The 20,092-nt window shown below is 37.0% G+C and overlaps 1 pseudogene; it reads right to left on the bottom strand.

Annotated features, from left to right (window-relative positions):
- Positions 1 to 4,329: 4,329 nt before the first annotated feature.
- Positions 4,330 to 10,979, bottom strand: LOC103748939 (annotated as a pseudogene).
- Between the last annotated feature and the right edge of the window lie 9,113 nt (positions 10,980 to 20,092).

Genomic DNA, 20,092 nt, shown 5'->3' with positions numbered 1-20,092 from the left:
ATAATAGATTACATTGAATTGGGCAGACGGAATGAAGGGACATGAGGATAAGGGAGGGGATCTAAATATCATCTCATTATATTGTACTACAATCCCAAAAAAATCAATAAAAAGCCTAACTTCTCAGCAATTCTAATTTTTTCCTTGTTCCCTCCTCCCCATTTCCTCCCTTCCGCACTCTCCCCCTTCTTCATTCCTCTCTTCTTTCTCTGCTTTTCTTTTCTATTCCTTCCTTTTGTACTTTCTCACTGCTGTAGTGAGACTATTCACATCATTTCCTAACATTTTGGTACTGAAGAAATCTGTATTTGTTCATTTCTCCCATTCAAACACTCGCTTTAAACATTTATCATTTCTGATACTTATTCAGCAGTTAATATGATTTTCCATCAAGATAATCTTATCACCGACACATATTTCTAAAAAGTAAAAAACAAAAAGCAATCTTTTTTTTTTCCCTAAGGTTTAAACCTAATGTAATTTCCCAGATAAGAACACTGCCTGTTATTTAGGGAGCACGGCAATAACAACAAAATTAAACTACCTGTCCAGCTTTATTCTAAAATTTAATGTGGGTCCCTTTAAGGGCTTAAGGTTTCAAGGTATGGCTGGCTTACATTATTTGTTTTGTTTTTGCCATCTCTAGTTCACTTTGGGAGGCTTCAATGAAGAAAGTCAACTGCTTCAATTGTGTCCAAGGCCTTGACAAGACTTCTGTGTGCTAAGTTTTCTCTACTTATTAATAGTGGAACTCAAAGTACAGAATGTATCATTCTCTGCACATGACCTCCATTATCAACAAAATCTTCTGCACACACCATGCTTTTCCATTCATGACTTGATCTTATGTTAACTCCCATGCCAAAGTAATGTCAACTGTTATGGAGAAGCCTCTTGGTTTTGAGTTTGTTCTAAGAAAATTAGAAACAAAAATATAATTAGATATAGAAGTTGCTGGGTTTTCTTTAACTGCTAAGCTCTTTTCTTCATTGATACTTTAATAATGGAATACTAAATATTTAAATGCCTTAAGAGTTGGTTAGGGCGCTTTCTGCCCAAGAAGAAATGAATAACTCTGAAGTTACTTGGTCCACTTGAAGCTTCTAGTTCTATGCTACTTGACTGGGTGCTCCAGGAATTGCCAAGGCCTTTGGATAGAAGGATCTCTACCTTAAACACTGTAAAACAGTGGAGAAAGGGGAAAAAAGCTTTTTTTTATGTAGACGCTAGACAAGCCAAAAGATAATGTGTGAAATATTGAAAGCATTATTAGAAAACCTCAACCAACCTACCTACTCTCCATAAAATTATGCTTCAAACTAGGATAAACCAAGGGAATTAACTGATAACATATGCACGTTTTTTGAAAAGTTAAGCAACTTTCTTCCTGGCAGAGGAAAAGTATGTCAGAAATTAAGGTCTACATGAATAGGTGAGATGCATTAAGGAAAGAATAATCTAAGGCAAAAGAAAATATCAAATTTTTCCATCCAACCTAAAATATAAGGGCAATAATAACAGATGAACAATGAAAAAAGTAGCAGCAATTACTGCTCCCATGGTTGTCCAAAGATTTCATGTTCAAAACTTTAATAACTTAGATGAAATAGGTTAATCATTTAAAAGGCAGAAATTAATAATTTTATGTAAGACTCAGCAGATACATCTCTAGCTCTCATAGTTCTGGAGGACATTATGCAAACTGCTAAGGGAAAAAACCAACCAATGGGGTGGGGGTGGGGGTGAAGCCTAAAGCCTAATAACCGTAACTCCTGGCGTAGCAAACTACCTCTGTTGGTACAGTAGTGGCACTGTTGTGTGTAGGTAATCCACAGCTCTCTAATTGGATGTAAAGTCCTCACAGTGGGAGTGAACTCATGGGTGGCAACATAAGCAAAGCCAAATATTCATGACTGGAGAGTCATAGATCCTAGAGAAAACCCTATCTATGTCATTATCTTTGCTCTTGCAGAGGACCTGGGTTTAATTTCAGCACCCACATGACAGCTAGCAATGCCTGCACATATGTATGTAAGTGCACCTGTGTTGTGCAATGTCCACATGGTTCTGAAGAGGTCTTCAGATGCCCTGGAACTGGAGTTATGGATGGTTATTAGCTGCCATGTGGGTGCTTGGAATCAAACCTGGCTCTTCTGCAAGAATAGCCAGTGTTCTTAACAACTGAGTCATCTCTCCAGCCCCTTGATATATATATTTCATTGATTTGTTGTTCATTTCATGCATTTTATTCATATTTAGACCTCCTCCCCTATCTGTATTCCCCCATAGACCCCCACCGGATTTCATTAATTCTGTCTTGTCTTTTTTTAAGCCTAGTCAAGTCTAATTTGTGATTCCAAATTGCTCTTGGATGTGGGTCTACTTCTTGGAGTTTTGTCATCCAACCAGGTGATACACCAGTAAGGAAAACTGACACTCCATCTTCTAGCAGCTATCGGTTGACAATAGATCATCATCCAGGGCTAGGCCTTTTTGCCCTACCTCCCCCATCTATGTTGGGGCTTAGACTGGCTTCACTTTGCACAGAATCTTAGGCATGTTGTTATAAGTGCCATGGGTTCGTATGTGTAACTACCCTGTGGTTGTCCAGACAACCCAATTTCCTTGTATTCCTCTACAATCTCTGGATCTTACAATCTTTCCTGCCCCTCTTCCACAATGGTCCCTGAGCCTTGATGAGAGAGGGTGTGATATAGGTGTCCCATGTAGGCCTGAACATTCTGTAGCCTCTTCTTTTTTTTCTGAGTTTGACAAATTTATTGGTATTTTAGTAAAGTCATTCATCTCAGTCATTTCTCTCTCCTCACCTTGACCTTAGGTTAATATTTCATTTGGGTCAAGTAAAGACTATGTAGGAGAGATGTGCTATTTTAACAAACAGTAAAATGGACAGTTTGCCTACATAAAAGTTAAATTTATGTATCTTGATATAATTAAATCATGTAGGAACTAATAGTGCTATGTACATTTCCATTGTTTTACTTGGGGCTCAGTAACTAAAGTTAAATATAAGTGAACAAAGTGTTAGGAATATCTACAGGCTGCTTCTCAGAAGTTATGATATTAAAAAAGCCCAGTGAGTAATTACCACCAATAAAATTCTTTGAAGCTGCGTCCAACTTTAACATTGTAATTTTCAAGGAAATCATATCATTTCTTTTGTCTGTGATTATATTTTTAAAGATGTGCTTAACTGTCACATAAAAATTGTCCATATACAATACAAAAATGCAAACACCCTACAATATACAAATCGAATAGTGTGGTGAGATCTCAAAATGAAAATGTTTGAAGGTGCATTTTCTTTCCTTCTATTTCAATAATTAAAATGTGCTTTTGAAACCACTGGTCAGTACATATATATTTAAAATAAGCTGTAGAGTTGTACAAATAAGAAATCTTGCAGTGAATTCAATTCAAATTTTGATCTAACAAGTTAATAAATTAAATGCTTTTACAAAGTCACAGAAAGTGCATCACATTTTTTTTTCCTTCATATAATGTTATGCCTTTTTTTTTCTTGGTAAACCTTTGAAAAAAATAAAAACCAGTCAAATACTTAAAGCAGTATGTACATTTAGATTTTTGGTGGTGGTTTGTACTTTCAAAGAAACAGCTTCCTTATGGTTTGCTTCAAGTTCTGGTGGAAATCCTTACAAGAACTAGGAAAAAAAACCAAGAGAAGCACATTAAAAATACTGATTTACTTTGGTGGCAAATGGTGTTCTTTGAAGAAGACTGAAGGGCAGACAAGCTCCATTAAAGTGAAGTGAGCTATTTCAATGCTTCACATAAAATTTTTTTAAAGAGCTAAGCATCTGTAACCACTGACAACAATGCCATATGTAGTGTATAATGACCCAAAAGAAAAACAAAATGCCCACAGGGAAAAAAAGGTTCAATTTTATCTAAATTTACTTTCAGTCAATCTTCCAGTAAGGATTTACTCTCAATACATACTCCCCTCTCCATAATGCTGGTCCTGGGAGCCATATAGCTTAGGTAATGAGGGAGTGAGGTTAGGAGTAGCTGCTCACAGAGAGACAGTAACTTTTGGTTTCCCTCTCAATGTGCTAATAGTTGTGTCTAAAAAAATATGCAATGGTAGAAACGTACCATTTCTGATTTCTTTATTATCTGTAACCTTTGGAAACTAATCACGTGAAACTATAAAATTATCAAATGTCTTGAAATCTGTATATAAAATATAAATTACCTCTTATTTCAAACTCTCATTTATTAGTGTACCACTCAATCTTAAAAAAAAAGAAAAAAAGAAATTAAGAAAAAAAGCGGCTCCAAAGATAGTCTTATACCATTCTTTAAAAAAGGAGACTGTTCCTTTTAACTGTACACCCACCCACATTCCAATCTCAAAACACATCATTTAATTGTCTTGGTCATGGACATTTCCAAGATGAGATTTTATATTTCATTCCCACAGCTTCTGATTATTGTAAAACCCATGCTTTCCTTTATTAAAGGAGTTTAGTCCAGCTGATGTTGGTATATCCCTTCCAATATTCTTCATCTTCATTTTGCTTCTGGAGGCATTTCTTCTGGTTCACTGTCTTCATCTTCATTGAAAGCTGCTGCTACGGAAAGGGTTTTTGGAGCAAGAGCTGGAACAGTTTCCCTAGGCTTACTTGATCCAAGTGTGATGGATATGGCTGATGCTTTGACTACCTATAGCAAATCCAAACTTGGAGATATTTGTTGGCTTTGTTGGGAGGTCTGCAGCTTCTTCTTCAGCTGATCTCTTTTCAGCACTGCTACTGGAACTTTCTCCTCCATTACTGGAAGAAACAATCTTAGTTTTCACAGGTTTTTCTGCTTCTTCTTCAGATCCTCCACGGTCTGTAGCTTGCTGCCGCTTCTCAGCTTTCTCCTCTCCCATCTCCCCCTCTGTAGCCTCTTTTTATCTCTATGCTGACCTCAAGGAAAGTTGTGAATCTCTGTGTTAATCATCATCTGCTGCCATGAGAACCTTCTCTGATGAGAATTGAAAGACACACTAATCTATGGTCATAGCAATAAGTCATTATGAATCAAGTTAATATTATGTTTATTTAGCAGAATAATAGTAGTAAATCTTCCTCTATAGCCTCTGACAGGTCTAGCCATAGGTTTTTGATTCCAATAACAGTATCAGGCATGGGATCAATCTTCTGAAGTGGCTTCATATACAGGCAAATCGTGTATGGTTACTTCCATAACATGTGTACCACTACTTTATCCCTGGGCATATTTTGCCCAGCCAGTTGGTATCATAGCTCAAGGGTTCAACCTGGAGAGGTTCATGTTTAACTTTCTCTGTCAGAAACATGCACACCACCTTCTAGTACTATGAAAACTAACCTGAAGGGATGATGCTTTAAAATCAGTACTAGCTTATATGCCTCATAATAATTTTAATTTCATCTGCCTGATGGATAACAATGCTGGCTATTAAAAAAATTCTTAGCCATCTGTGCTTCTTCATTGAGTACTCTCGGTTTACTTCCTTGCCCCAATTACTTTAGTTATTTGTGTATTCCAAATACTAATCCTGTCAGAGGTATAGCTGGTAAAGATTTTTACCATTCTGTAAGTTGCTTCTTCACTTGAATGATTTTTACCTTTGCTGTACAAAAACATTTTAATTTTATGAGGTCCATTTGTCAGTCGTTAGACTTAATGCTTGAGCTAGCAGAATCCTGTTCAGAAAGGCTTTTCCTGTACCTATTAAATTCCAGTGTATCCCTTTCATTCTCCTCTATCAGATTTAGGGTATCTATTCTTTTGTTGAAGTTCTTGATCCACTTGGAATTGAGGTTTTTCTGGGGTGAGAGGTAGGGAACTAGTCTCATTCTTCTACATGAAGCTATCCAATTTGACCAGCACTGTTTTTGAACATGCTGTCTTTTCTCCAGTGTGTATTTGTGGGTCCTTTGTCAAAAATCAGGTATCTGTAAATGTATGAATTTAAATGTGGATCCTCAATTCTAGACCACTAATGGAAAGACTTTTTTTTTAAGTTGGTGCCATGTTGTTTCTATTACTTAAACCTCTGCAGCATAACTTGAGGTCAGGAATGGTAATGCCTCCAGGAGTTCTTCCATTGATCAGGACTATACTCATTATCCTTTCTGTGTGTGACTGTTTCCATGTGAAATTTGAAGCATTTTTTAAAAAATTTTCGGTGAAGAATTGTTTTGGGATTTTAATGCGTATTGCATTGAATTTGGGGATTGTTTTTAGTAGGATGGCTATTTTCAGAACATTAATCCTATTGATCAGTGAGTGTGGGTGCTCTTTCAATCTCTTGGTACCTTTTTAAATTTCTGTTCTCAATATCTCAAATTTTTATTATAAAAGTCCTTCACTTCCTCGCTTAGATTTATTCCAAACTGTTTTATGCCTTTTGAGGTTATCATGGTGGAGTCATTTCCTTGGTTTCTTTCTCGGCATGTTTGTTGTGAGTCCATAGGGAGGCTATTGGTTTGGGGGTGTAAATTTTATATCCTGCTAAGTTGTTCAATGTACTTATCAATTCTAGGAGATATTTGGTGGAGCCTTTAGATCCTTTTATGTATAGAATCATACCATCTACAAATAAAAGTCAAGGAAATACAGGGAAAAATATTGGTGTCAGTATTTGGTGACAAATTTATTCAAATTCAATTCAAGAATGGCATTCCATATGTAACTATGAAAAATAGATGTGAGCCTAGCACTTTGTATTCCCCATAAAATCTTCCGGACATCCTAGGGTTACACAGCTCCATGCATCCCCAGACTTAAGAGTTCCATCACATTTGTGAATTTCATTCCCTACCTCTTCTCCTATTTCCCAGGCCTGCTGGAGTCTTGCAGTTTCGTGCACTCCGAACTGTGAGTTCCCTTAGAACTGTGAGAGCACGGCTCCAGTGTTCTCCTTCTAATATCACATTTTCTCATTCATACATGGGTTTGCACAGCTTTTGCACTTTCCGAGCCTGGTCAGTTTTAGGGAACCTTGCCTGCCCTTGCTGCCATTCACACTCTCCCAGGCATAGCTGGGGTTGTGCAGACACTACAGCACCAGACAGACACAGTCAAGAGTTAATGATAGTGAGATTTCTTGGTTACCAGTGAACTGGAGTTATTCCTGTCCCTTCACTAAAAAGTCAACACTGACTTATCTGTGAAATGGCTCACCTAGATGCCACTCAGTTCTTACAACAGCTCCAGGACCACAGTCTCAGGAGTTGTACCTATCCCTAGGTGAACTAAGACCATTCCATACAACCCATTCACACATAAACACAAAGTGGGCCCCAAACTGAACACCAGGCATTACTCAGCTGCACACCTGGTAAGTTGAGGTAATAGCACAGAAAGATAAGAACATTCAATCCACAAAAATGAGATCAGCTATCCATACTAAGAAATATCACCCATGACACAACTCCATATGCCTCTTTCTCATTGCAAAAACACAATGTGAATAACCAAGTCAAAATATCATAAAACAGCACTACATTGTAATGTTTCCAGAGAAAGCTGAACTATACTATGTACAAGAGAATGACTTCAAAATAGCAAATATATATATCATAGAGAATATGGATAAAAGACTGAATGAGAATGAGAAAATGCAAACAGTTGAATGAAATAACTAAAACCATTTAAAACATAAAATTAAAATTTAGTGAAAGGATAAACTCTGAAGAAACTGAAGGAGAACTAGAAATGAAACGTTAGCGTGTCAGACAAAATTTCAACAGATTAGATCAAGTGGAAAACAATATTAGATCTCAAAAACAAATTTTAGAAAATAGATCATTTAGTCAAACAAAATATCAAATATAAAATAATCCAGGAAAATAAAATGTAGAGCCTTTGGGACACTATAAAAACACAAAACCTGAAATTCAAAGGTATGCAAGAAGGCAAAAAATCCCAGGTCAAAGGCACGTGATATATTTAATAAAAAATCATAGAAGAAAACATCCCAAATCTAAGGAAAGAGATATCGATTAAGGTGCAAGGGGCATCCAAAACACCAAACAGAACAAGAAAAGAAATTTTCCACATCCTATAATAGTCAAAAAGTAAAAGCACTGAAAAAAGAAAAATTATTGAAAACTGAAAAAGAGAAAGAGCAAATCATACATAAAGACAGGCCCATCAAAATAACAGCTGACTTTCAATGGCAACTATGAAAGCCAGAAAGGCTTGGATAGATGTCCTATAAGTCATGAAAGAACACAATGCCAGTCCAGATTACTATACCTGCAAAACTGTCAGTTGTAATGAGAGAAAGAAAAATTTCCCTTGATAAAAATAAGTTAAAGAATTTGTGTGGAAATATTGGCACGTGATTGCTGCTATGTGAGGAAGAGCTGATGTTCCTAAAACAAGGGACTCTAGATAGGGTGACTAGACCTCAGTGGATGGAATTGCACTGGAGAACATCTAAGGACTCTGACTTGACAAAGTGGTTCTTAGCATGGCTGACAGAATATATGGGTTTCAGTGGGGGCGTGTTATGTGAGGGTGCTGGTGGGTACAGAGGTAAAAAGATGATTACAAAAATTCAATGAAAAATTATAAAAAAAGAAAGAGAGAGAGAAGCAGAGGAAAATATAGTAGCTCAAAAGAAGAAAAAGTACCAGACAGGAGAAAACTCTCCTGTTGGTCAGATAGTCCAAGAGACTCCCAAAATTACAAAGCTATTGCCACAGCCCTTTATTGACTCCAAGAACTTGAATGTAAGTCCCTATTGCTCAAGATAGGACAGACTTCAGACACAGGACTTGAAGAAATGGAGCTGGAACTGACCTGGAAGCCACCTGTCTGAAGGTATTGGATTTAACAAAAGACATAACTAAATATCTGGCTAAACATTCTATTGTTCAAAAAAGACAGTAATGCATCCTATGGTAAATTGATTAGAATTGGCAACATCGGTATAAATTGCTACGTGCTTTAACCTCTATGTACAGGTGGTATCGTGGATGGATTTGGTTGTCAACTGACACACCTGGGAAGAGAGAATTCTACTTGGGACTTGTCTCTGTTGAATTGTCCCATGGGCATGTCTGTGAGGCACCTTCCTAACTGTTGTGTAATGTGGGAGTTTCCAGCCCACTGTGGGCAGGTGGTCCTATGTTGTTAAAAAAAGGAAAGAAAAAAGAAAGAAGAGAGCAAGCAGGCTGAGCATAGGTCAGAGGAGGGAGCCGAAAAGGAACATTTCTACTTCAGTTCCTGCTTCCAGATTCCTACCTTGAGTTCTTGCCTGACTTCTCTCCTAGATAGACTGTCACTTGGAAGTGTAAGGTGCCATAAACGCTTTCATCCTCAAGTTATTTTTAATTTTTTTCTCAAATTATTTTTGGTTAGAGTGTTTCATCACAGCAATAGAAAGCAAAATAGACAGGTGGCTATAAAAAGAGATGGATGAATCCTCTTGCCCATATATATATGAATCCTTTTGTCTAGACACAACAAAACTACAGTACTAAGGACACGGAATCTAAATCTTCATTTCAAATTTTTCACCAGTAAAGAAACCATGGTACCTTTGAGAAATGGTGGATTCAAGAATTAGACAGTAAATATGAAAGACAAAAGTTTGTGGAGCACATGCTTGAGTGAAAATATCATTAAAAATCCCAAATGAATCCCTCTAATATGTCACAGAATACAGGATCAAACTGGAGTATCCAGTGGTCAAAGAGGGAACAACTGAAGTTACTAACATGTGAAGTACCAGGGGCAAGGTATGGAATATACCTGATTCCACACTGGCATAAATCATTGATTAAGTTAATCAAAAATACAGATAAAACTAACTCTCACAAAGTAATTCTTCAGCAAAGTAGCCTAAAGTTTCATCTTTAAGATTAGTCTTGCATACTGAATTAATCCTAAAAGCTGACGTCTGGAGAGAAAAAATGTAAAATAGCATTTTACAGTGGAGGGATGTGAGAAACATTGTTTTAGGTAAGGTGGGCATAGGAGCAGTAAAAATCATACTGACAGTAACCTCCTTGGTCAAAAGTCAAGAGAGTATCAACTTATCCCTATGGTCTTCTTCCAAAAGCATATTACCCTAAGCTAATTAACTATTAATGTTAATTTAGTGACTTCTAATCTAATTATTCAGGGAATGAATGTGTCATTAAGGAAAACAGAAAATTATATGTAAAAGGCTACATTTTAGTTAATAATAGTGTAAATATTTTATTAATTGATTCATTAGGAGCTGGAGAGATGGCTCAGCAGTTAAGAGCACTGGCTGCTCTTACAGAGGACCCAGGTTCGATTCCCAGCACCCACATGGCAACTAACAACTGTCCATAACTGCAGTTCGAGGGGATCCAATACCCTCTTCTGACCTACAAGGGCACAACATGAGTGCACATAGACCTATGCAGGCAATGCATTCATACATGTAAATACATAATAATAAAATATTGTTTTTAAAGAAGAATGATTCTTTATAAAAAGTACTAATTCTAAGTATTTAATATTAGTGAAACTGGTTATGGAGTATATAGGTACTCTCTATGTGTTTACAATGATTCTCTATTTGTAAATGTAGAATTTTTCTCAAGTAAAATGTTTATTAAAAGCTATCCTTCTGCCTCTCATTTGTCCCATAAATATGAATCATGCATAACTTTCTGTATTTGCATTCCACTTTTAAGAATCTCCCATCAGGCTAAGAGGTTTAGCCTTAGGATAAACATAGGGCAGAGTTAGATTGACCCATAAGCCAGGAGGCATTTTGCTCAGGAAACCCTCTGTGGAAAAGGCTCTGTGAAGGAGACAGGAAGAGAGGAAAAGCCCTTCAATCACATTTCTTCAAGGACTACATTTACCAGTCTGTTCATCTCTAATGCAGATTTAGACTCAATTAAATTCATCCAGTAAGATGTTTGCTCAGCTGTGCAGGTTGATCCAAAGTTATACATGTGCCTCAGAGTCATTTTTGATTCATGAAAAATAATGTGTTGAAAGCATTTTTGATGGACTTAAATTTCATGATACAGTATTTTAACAATATCCCATGTATTTAATTTTATAGAATTTAAGATCAATGAATTCATGGTATTATTTGTGAAGAGTTACATTGTATGTTTTTTATTAGATCTCACAAATGAGAATATATATTGAATTATTTAGTAAAGCATAGTAACTATTGTCCCTTAATTTTTGAAACAAAAATGACATCATATCACTTGTGTGTTGCTTTCATTCAAATTCTTTAATGTGAATTATAAAGTAATTCAGGAATATAATTATTTTTTAAATCCATTAAGAAGTTTCCAATACTGGCCAACTTGGAGAGAACGAGGCTGCACACTGGTTTTCCCTGAATTGGACACCTATATAAAATTTCTAACTCTATAGGCTCAGAGGTCATTGGGGAAAAAGCAGCAGAAAGATTACTCGAGCCAGAGGAGGTGGATGACCACAAGGAAACAGTTTTCCAGACAGCTAGTCAATTACTGATATGAACTCACAGCAATGGTGACAGTATGCCTAAGACCCTCATAAGGTAAAGCCAGACAAAATCCCACTATAGACATAGGAAAGTGGGTAAGAAACCCTGATCCTTCCTGAGGAAATATCGACCCCTGGCAATGAGCACTGGGAAGAGGAGAGTCGGCCTGTTTTAAAAATGTGACTCTTGATAGTTAACCAGTCCGGTAGCTAGTGGTGATCCAACACTAAAGGGCATTTGGGGACACAATTTGACTCTATAGGAATATATGAGAGATTAAAATACATTGTATTAAATTTGCAAAAATTCAATAAAAAGGGAAATTTAAAATTTTAAAACAGGGTACAGATATTTTAACTTCTGATGAATTTGCCTGCATTCATCAAAAATTTGAATAATTCCTTCTTCACATGAAGTTTCAAAATGCCTTCAAAATAAATTTAAATAACCACCAATTTTGATGATGATAGGTCAAAATACTTTTCAAAATATTGTAAGATATCATTTACTTCCAAGATTTTCCATACCGCGTGCCTTTACATTTCTGTTTTGAGGGAGGGACTGGAAGCCCTGTTCATATTCTGTTTTTAGTGTCAAATCTGAGCCCTAATCTTGTCTTCATTGGATTTTGGTGGCAGTTGGTAGAAAGTTAGGAACCAGTTTCTTGGTTTGATAAGCAGAACAAATGAGATATCTTATATCAAATACATATTATAAAGAATAGCACCGAGGAACCTACAGTCATATTAGCAAGACAAAATGGAAAGAAGGAATTTAAGTTTACATAGGGACTTGACAAGTATTCTGTCTTATGCATTAGGACAAGGACACAAATTATGTAATCCATTTTAAAGATAATTCCCTAGAAGAGAAAGAAATTAAAAGCAGTGATTACAATAAAGTCAGGTAGGTATTCGGATCAAGAGATGATGTCTATGAGTTAGAAAAAGAAGAGAAGCTAAACAAAACGCCTTAAAAATGTGTGGTGCTAACAAGTTGAACTCAGCCTTGTTTTGAAAACAATTTGAAATGGAGAAAGAAAATCAAATAATATACCTTAATAAGCAAGTTTCAACTGAACTTTATTAGTATGCTTTTCTATGTTTAGGACTTCTCGCTTCTCTGATTTATGGGTAATTGAAGACCTGCCCTGTAAATGGGGACAGAGGCAATATATCACACCAATTAGATTACTAAGCCTTGCATCCTCTTAATTACTTTCGTGCTGATCAAATCTACTGTAAGATTATAATTTCTCTTCTTGTAAGGGCAAAAAGCGAGGAACTTCCTTATATATGGAGAGATGAAGTATTTTGTGTACATGGATAAAGACTACTCATTAGATAATAGACAATTGGATATTGATGTAAAATATACATATATCAAGACACAGAATTTTATTGGGACAGTTGAAATGATGATTAAGACTAATAATAGGCCATGGGTGTGGGGGGAAGTTTCCTGGGAGGGTAGTATGATGAAATGATATAAAAGGGGAAATGAGAATAATAGAGTAGCAACAGTTAAAGGGATTTGGGGAACGAGATGGTAGGGCAGAGGAGGGAGTATGTGGAGGGATAAGTAACACAAAAAGCCTCTAGAAAAGGCCATATGGAAACCTACCACTCTAGATTGAAAGGGAGGCAGACACTGCCCCTACTAGACACCATAGGCTTGCAAAGTAAAAGTCTAATGTCAGTAATGGACTGTCTCTTTTGAAGCTGTAGGCCAGGCATCCCATATCCCCCACAAACCATACTGGCAACTACCTCTGTTCTTGACTACTCAGAGAATTTTGCATTAAGACTTTATTAGTGAAAATATATACACATGAGCTGTAGAACAAACAAGGAGAAATCAAATTGGAGCTGATGTCAAAAGCCTCATCTGAATTGTCTAGCTTTCCAAAATGCTGTAAGGCACAATGCATGGTACCTGAACAGAAAATTTAGCATGTACCTTACCAAACTATGAATCCTATAAGCTACAACAACTGGAGTGAAAGATAAGCCTATGAGTAAATTAGGAGTAGCCAACTACTTCCTACTTGGATTTAAGGCCTACTTCAGAGCCTGTGCCTGACATTGATATCAGACCAAGGAACCTGAGTCTAGACAGCTTGCAGGTCATGGAAGAAGGTCAATTGCAACTGCTTTGCTGAAGAGATTTAGTATTAAACTGAAGTCAAATGACTTACTTTTATGCCTAAACATTAATTCACCTCTCAACTCTCATCAGAGTAGATTTCTACAGCAAATGGTGATTAACACAGAGAACAACTGGCCAACTTTCTGAGAACAAGAGACTGAAGAAGTCATATTCGTGAATAGACTCCTATATTGAATGCCTGCCTCCCAAAGCTCAGGGATCATTGCAGAAGAGGCAGGGGGCATGGCAGTGGGGATGTAGAAATATTGTAAGAGAAGGTGAACAAGAAAATAAATATGTTTTCCTACAGCTGGTCAATTAATCATTTAAATTCAAAGCAATTCTAATAGCATGGACAAGGCCCATGAAAGCCCAAGACAGACAAAAAATCCCAAAATAGACATGAAGAAGGGGGTAAGAAACAGAATCCTATCTGAAGAACTACTGGCAACTGATGACTACTGGGAAGAGGAGATTTAGTCTCATTTATGTGTGAGATTCTTAGTTGGTTGACAGGGCTCCAGTGAATGACCCCACACTGAAGGAGACCCTGTCTCAAAAAGACCAATAAATAAATTGTGCTGCAATGTACACACACACACACACACACACACACACACACACACACACACACACACATATTTGCGAGTTTTTTGTTATATGTCTTTACATTTTAATTATTCTTTAGTGGAATCTTTCAATCTCTGCTTTAATATCTATAATTTGTTTTATTCTTTATGAGTATGAGTGTTATACCTGTGTGTATGTAAGTGCACTCATGTAAGATAATGTTGACAGAAAACAGAAGAGGTCATAGTATCCCCCGGAACTGGAGTTATCAATGATTGTCAGCTATGATGAGGATGCTGGGAACTGAACGTGGGTCCTCTGCAAGAATAGCAATGCTCTTAACTGCTGAGCCATCTGTCCAGCCCCACTTTTCAATATTTTAAGACTGCATAAGACATCTTTTGGGACTGGAGAGATGGCCCAGCAGTTAACAACACTGGTTGTTCTTGCAGAAAACCTGGGTTTGAATCCCAGCACCCACATGGGAGCTAACAACTGTCCTTAACTCCAGTCCCACGGGATCCTACAGACTCTTCTGACCTCCAAGGGCTGGCACAACATGAGTGCACTTAGCTACATGCAGGCAATACACGCATACACATAAAATAAAAATAATAAATAATTTTTTTAAAAGAAGTCTTTCACTGAACAAACATTGACGTTAACCACTCCACATTAAAAAATGCTTAGCAGTTTTTAACACATATAATGATCTTCTATTATTTTTATATTCATATTCTTCTCTCCTTCATTCCTCCCTCCATTTCCTCCACTTCCCACTAACATTTCTCCTTCCTACTTTTATGTATACTTTTTGTGTGGCAGACTTTAATAAAACTATCCACCCTGAGCACAGGTGGGGGGTTATTTTCTGAAGCTAGGTAAACTCTCCATTGACCACTTTATTTTATGTTTTTTTTATTTTATAATAATGAACTGTGACGTATTAAACATAACTATATTTAAATGTCATAAAAATTCAATTTTTATTTATATACTTTCTTTGAAATTCATAAAAGAAATGTACCAAAAATGTAGTGAATGGAACTGGAGTGATGTCTCAGCAGTTAAGAAAGAACACTGGCTGCTTTTGCAGAGTAGGTTGGTTCCCAGCACACATTTGGTAGCTAATAACCGTACTTAACTCCAGTTCCAGGAGATCAGTTGCCCTCTTCTTGCCTCCATGGGTGTTGCATGTGTTACACTTAAATACAAAAAGGTAAAATAATTATGCACATTAAAAAATAATTGAGATTTTGTAATTTCATACAATAGTTCTTCATCATATTTAGACCCTCTCTCACACTGATGCCCCCCATCCCCCACCAGACCTCATATATTCCATACTACACATTAAGTCCTATCCAGTCACACATGTGTCCCTGATGTCCTTCAGTGTAAATTTGTCCACCGGAGTCTAGTCAGTCCATCTAGAGATTGTATATAAGACATAATCTCTAACCCAGTACCAATCAGTCTCAAATAGTTCTCAGTCTAGGGTCAGTTTGCCCCACATTTCTTTCCTCCTCTCTGGGCCCTTGTTTAATTGAGTTGACATGGGTCCTGGGCTCCATGTCACAATTGTCACAAGTTCACATGTACAAGTTTCCAGTGGCCTGAAAGCCTCTGTTTCCATATGTTCATGGACCAACCTGACTTTTACAATCTCTCCATCACCTCTTCCGCAATGGTCCCTGAGTCACGAGAGGGAGAGTTTTGATATAGGAGTTCTATCTAGGTACATATACTCTGCAGTTTTTTTATTCTTTAAAACTTGGCTAGTTGTGGCATTTTGTGTGCATCAAATTCTGTTGTATAAGGCAGCTTCACTGCTGAGAGTTACAGGATGCGCTGGTTTTCTCCCTACCCCCTTTTCTGCTGTGCTCCATGAGTCTTAGGTGTAAAGGTTCCACTGTAGTTGTGTCACCTAGGACTGAGCATCTCTCAGATGTATGTTCTCTGTCTGACCAGTTGTGGAATTCTGCAATAGCCCCATCTGTTGCAGAAAGAAGCTTTATGATGAGTGGTGTATAGTATACATGTGTATAGATGTAAGGATTCATATTTAGCATATGGTAAGAAATTTCATTTTTCTACAGATATGACAGTGATATGATTTTCTCTAGGATCTATGACCTCTCCTGCCATGTATATTTGGATGTGTTTACAGTGTCACTGTGAGTTCATTCCCATTGAGAAGGCTTTAAATCCCATTAGACACCTGTTGATTAGCCCCAGATAACAGTACCACTCCTGCACCAATAGAGATAGTTTGCCGTGCTGATCATTATGGTTATTAGGCTTTACGACTGGTTGGAACTACTGATTTTCTACGTTCACAGTTTGTACAGTATCTATCCCTGAGAACTATGAGAACCCAACTTCAGAAGAAGTTTAGAAGGCTGGTAGAAGGCTTCCAGGTCAGTTTGTGCTCCATTACTCCAGTCCTATGTCTGAAGTATGCCGTGTCTTCAGGAGGAGGGTGTTATCTTCTTTTGCTGGGAGATAACCAAGAGCTCTGGTAATGGCCTGTGTTATTTTGGGAGTCCCTTAAACCACACTGATCAACTGTTAAAATGGACATCTTTCCTGTCTGGCACTGTATTCCTTGCCATACAGCCCCTAGGTATATGTGTGTACTAAAGTTCAGGCACTGTGTGTGCATTTTTCAAGGGGTTTCAGAGGCACACTTTTCCCTCTGACTTCCCTAGGCCCCAAGATCCATTTGTCTCTACACTTTCTCCCACCCGTATGACCTCCCTTTTCTCTACCCAGTCCAAATGTTCCCATTATCCCCTTTCCCCCCCAATAATATCTACCTCCTGCCACCCCTCCTCACTTGAGTTCCCTTCTCCTCTACCATGACTCCCTGCATGTCCCCCGCTCCTTCTTCCTAACCAAACAATCCCACTTTCTCCATCTTCCACCAGTAACATCTGTGCACTACTGTACCCTTATTTCGAGTTCTTTATTTTCCTTTACCTACATGTTTCCTTTCCATTTTTCTGGTTCCTGGTGTTGCATTCAGATATGTACTTACATGTAAGAGATCGGTGTTATGATACGCCAATGAGGGAGAACATACTTTATTCTTGCTTTTCTGCACTTGTGTTACTTCACTTAGTATAAACTCTCTAACTCCATCCATTTGCAACCAAATTTCATCTTTTCTTACTGATAAGTAGAACTATGCTGTGTAAATGTACCACATTTTCATTATTCACACATCAGTTGAGTGACATTTATGTTGTTTCCATTTTTTAGCTATTGTGAAGAGAGCAGCAATAAACATGGATGTACAGGTATCTCGACACTATGATGAGTATTTTGGGTATATGCCAAGGACTGGTATAGCCAGATCATATATTAGATTCACTTTTAGTATCCACACTACTTTCCATAGTGGTTACACAAGTTTGCATTTCTACCAGTAGTGAATGAGCATTCCCCTTTCTCCACATCCTTGCCAGCATTTGGTGTTTTTCATTCTCATGATCTTACTTAGTCTGAATGGGGTAAGATGGGATCTTAAAGTGGATTTTATCTGTCTTTCTCTAATTACTAAGGATGTTGAGCACTTTTTTAAGATGTTTCTTAGCCATTTTTATTTCTTTGTTTGAGAATTCTCTGTGTAGGTCTAGAGCCCATATTTTAATTGGGTCATTTATTTTCTTGTTTCTTTGTCTTTTGAGTTCTTTGTATATTCTGGATATTAATCCTCTGTCAAATGTGTAACTGGTAAAAATTTTCTCCCACTCAGTGGGCTTCCTCTTCACTTCCTTGATTGTTTCTTTTGTTGCACAGAAGCTTTGTAGCTTAATGAATTCCCACTTATTGATTGTTGACCTTAATGCCTGAACAGCTTATGCTCCTTTTTATATAAACTATATTTCTTTCCTTTATCCAATAATATTTATATAGTATGTATTAAGAGTATTGATGTGCTGAACCATATATATTTTCTTTAATTGCATGTGATCTTTTTATTATTGCTATCATTGTAGCTGTTTTAGCTATAAAGACTTTATTTCTTGGTGATTGTGGGCTTCTGTAGCATGGGGAAAGGGCTTGATCTTGCCCATGAAAATGTGTAGCCAGGTCAGAGGCTTGTGGTTAGGTACCTTCCTCAGTTGCTTCTCCACCTTATTTTTTGATATAGAGTCTATGAACCTGGAACTCGCTATTTCCACTAGGCTGGCTAGTCAGAAAACTTCCTGGATCATCCTTTCCTTGCCTCCAATCCCCCAAATACTTGGGTTCCAAGCATATTGCCATGCCTGAGTTTTGTCACTGGTACTGGGGACCCAAACTCAGGTCCTCATGCTTGCACAGAACACCCTTTACTCACTGGGCCATTTCCCTAGCCATATTTCTAGAAGTTTTGACGTTCTGATTTTTTTGTATTCCTATACCTTTATTAGAAATCTTTTCTTAAGCATGTTGTGTGTTTGGTTTGATACTAAAACAATTTGGTCTAATTTTCATTTAAGTTGGTACCAATGCCCTTGATGATTTCCTTCTAAATGATATGGAACGTTTTTTCAAGGGCTATAAAATTTTATTAGCAGTATGAAGAGTAACACAAAATAGTGGGTCTCACATTGACTTCATAGATACAGTCTGCAATCACGGAATGAGATTCGAGTGAAAGAGAAGCTAATGAGGGAGGGAGTTAAGAAGTTAATAATTTTTATTTTATGTGTAAGAGTGTTTTGCATGGGAATGTGCAAGTGCTCCTGTGTGTGCAAGTCCTATGGAAGCCAGAAGAGGGCATCGTATCTCCCGGATTGGAGTTACAGATGATTATTACCCTCTCTGTGGGTGCTGGAAACTGAACCTCAGGCCTCTGCAGGAGCAGCCACTGCTCTTAAGTTCTGAGCCATCTCTCCAGCCTTAATTTATTGCGTTTTAAAAATTATATATATAACATATATGTATATATTTATATATATTATGTATGGGGGTGTGCATATGGGTACAAGTGGATATGGGATCAAGAAGAAGATGCTGGATCCCTTGGGGATGGAGTTTCAGGAGGTTGTGAGCCATCCAGTGTGGGTACTGGGAACCAAACTCATGTCATCTGCAAGAGCAGTATATACACTTAATCACTGAGCCAACACCACAGGCACAACTTGACACAATACAAAAGTCTCTGTTAATACTCAGACTGAAGATATAAGTACATTGTCTATGCAACAATTACCCTGATTTTTTAAGCATGCAAACCTGAAAATATTTGCAACAATTTATCCAAAGATAATGATTATTAAACTTTTAAGGGAAGCAACTATACATCAAAAAGTAATGTTTTTCTATTTTATACTCAAATAAATATAATAGATATCTTTCCAAACATACTGAAATAAACATTAAATATAGAAAAGACTAATAGTTTTAATGTTATTGAAAAAGAGTACAAGATTCCTAAGCCTAAAGAATTTCCAAAACTATGATAGTAGTATTTCATGTGATATAAAACAGAGGAATTATCTTGTGGGAGAAGAAAGAATGTCAAAATGTAATACTTGCTTTAATTTCAAATGTCCTACCACCTATTCACAATCTCACATCATTCTAACTTCCTGTATACACTACTCTGAAGCAGCTGAAGGAACATTATCAGATTTAGACCTGTTGATATACTACCTACAGTTTTAAACAGAAAGTTCTTACCATGTCCTTAAATAACCAATATATGACAATCCAAACATCCCTTCTCCTAATAAATGTTCAAGTAGCCTTAAATTCTAAACACATACAAGTGCAGACAATTATATTTTTGTTCAACACTGAATGGAATAATTCAAATTGAATAATTCATTGTATCTTCAATATGACAAATTATCATATATTTAATTCTTATTCATTTTGGTT

Source organism: Nannospalax galili, unplaced genomic scaffold (assembly GCF_000622305.1).
Source record: "Nannospalax galili isolate Female #2095 unplaced genomic scaffold, S.galili_v1.0 scaffold105, whole genome shotgun sequence".
NCBI classification, from domain to species: domain Eukaryota; kingdom Metazoa; phylum Chordata; class Mammalia; order Rodentia; family Spalacidae; genus Nannospalax; species Nannospalax galili.
The sequence above is the reverse complement of the archived record's forward strand: the minus strand, read 5'-3'. Positions and strand labels throughout refer to the sequence as shown.